Here is a 1,933-nt window from a genome sequence, read left to right as displayed (position 1 = left end):
TTAGACATGGATTAAATAAACTAAATAGAACACAAATAAATGGAAAGGTATTCTGTGCCTTTGGACATTTGGATTGTAAGAATTACTATTGCTAAAATGTACCTGCTAACCAAAGCAATCTACAGACTAAATGCCATCTCTATCTAAATCCCAATGTCATTTTTCACAGAAATAGAAAAATTCCAAAATTTGTATGAAACCACAAAAGACCCTGACTAGCCAAAGCTATCTTGAAAAAGAACAAAGCTGGAAGCATATCACAGCTCCTGATTTCAAACCATATTACATACTATGTTAATCAAAAAGCATGGCACTGATACAAAAACAGACATATATATCAAAGGAATGGAATAGGGAGCCCAGAAATAAATTCATAAATTTATCACCAGTTGATTCATGACAAGGTGGGCAATAATACACAATGAAAAAAGACAGATAAGTTTCTTCAATAAATGGTATTGTGAATATTGGACTACCACATGCAGAAGAATGAAAGAATGACACTGAAACCGCTATTTTACACCATTCACAAAAATCAGCTCAAAATGGATTACAGACTTGAATGTAAAATCTGAAACCATAAAACTCTTTGAAGAAAACAGGTGGTAAACTCCTTGACATTGATTGGTCTTTGAGATAATATTTTGGATTTGATACCAAAAGCAAAGGCAACAAAACCAATAATAAACAAAAATAAATAAACAAGGGACTACATCAAACTAAAATGCCTCTGTATAACAAAGGGAACCATTAACAAACTGAAAAGTCTACCAACCAAGTGGGAGAAAATATTTGTAAATCATTTATCTGGTAAGGGGTTAACAAGGAAAGTATGTAAAGAACTCATACAACTCAATAGCAAAAAAAAAAAAAAAAAATCCAATTAAACAAAATTGGAAAATGATCTCAATTGATATTTTACTAAAGAAGACATACAGATGGCCAACAGGAACATAAAAAGATATTCATATGACTAATCATCAGAAAAATGCAAATCGAAACCACAGTGAGATCTCACTTCACACCTTTTGAATGCCTATCATCAAAAAGATAAGAAATAACAAGTGCTTATAAGGATTTGGAGTAAGGAACCTGTGCACCGTTGGTAGGAATATAAATTGGTGCAGGCTTTGTGGAAACAGTATGGCGTTTCCTCAGAAATGAAAAAATGGACTGCCAGATGATCCAGCACTTCCATTTCTGGATATTTATCTGTGTGATGAGAAAACAACTATTTTGAGTTGTTGAGGCATTTGTAGTGTGACAGCCCCACTCACATCCAGAGTCCAGACATTTGGATAAAGACCTGACTTTAGGATTTCTACTACAAGTTGCTGCTTTGCTTTTCCCAGGGCACATTTTAAAATCACCACTTATAAGTGCAGCTCCACCCTCCTCATAAATAATAGGTGCTGCTACCCTGCTTTCAGTCTCTTGCTTGCTTATTATCTCATCTAAGCATAAGCATATATTCAGGGACATAAGCTTCTTAACAGCAGGGATTTTGTGCATCTGGTTTGCTTCCACATACGTAGTATCTAGAACATTTCCTGCAATTGGTAGTTCCCAGAGAAATACTTGTTGAATGAAGAAATGAATGAATGTCTCCTACTAAGTTGCATTTCCAGTCAAGATCTTACTGCAAGTTATGCCACAGTATATTACTCCCTACCTATTTGTGCCCCCTGCTCTCCAGTAGATTTAAATTTAGTCATTTAAGAGGGCTCACTTGGCCGATTGTTTTTTTTTGTAGTTAAGCCAACAAGCACATTGCAAGACCTAGAAACCATAACAGAATAATTTAAATTCTCTGTGAAATTTACAGTTCAACTCTCCGGGAACAACTTTGAATGTCCTTCAGAAAGTCATGCAGGAGCGGCTTTATGTTAATGACCAGTCTGTCAAAGCAAAATGCAAATGATTATGAGTCACT

This window comes from Manis javanica, chromosome 16 (genome assembly GCF_040802235.1).
Source record: "Manis javanica isolate MJ-LG chromosome 16, MJ_LKY, whole genome shotgun sequence".
Lineage (NCBI taxonomy): Eukaryota > Metazoa > Chordata > Mammalia > Pholidota > Manidae > Manis > Manis javanica.
The sequence above is the reverse complement of the archived record's forward strand: the minus strand, read 5'-3'. Positions refer to the sequence as shown.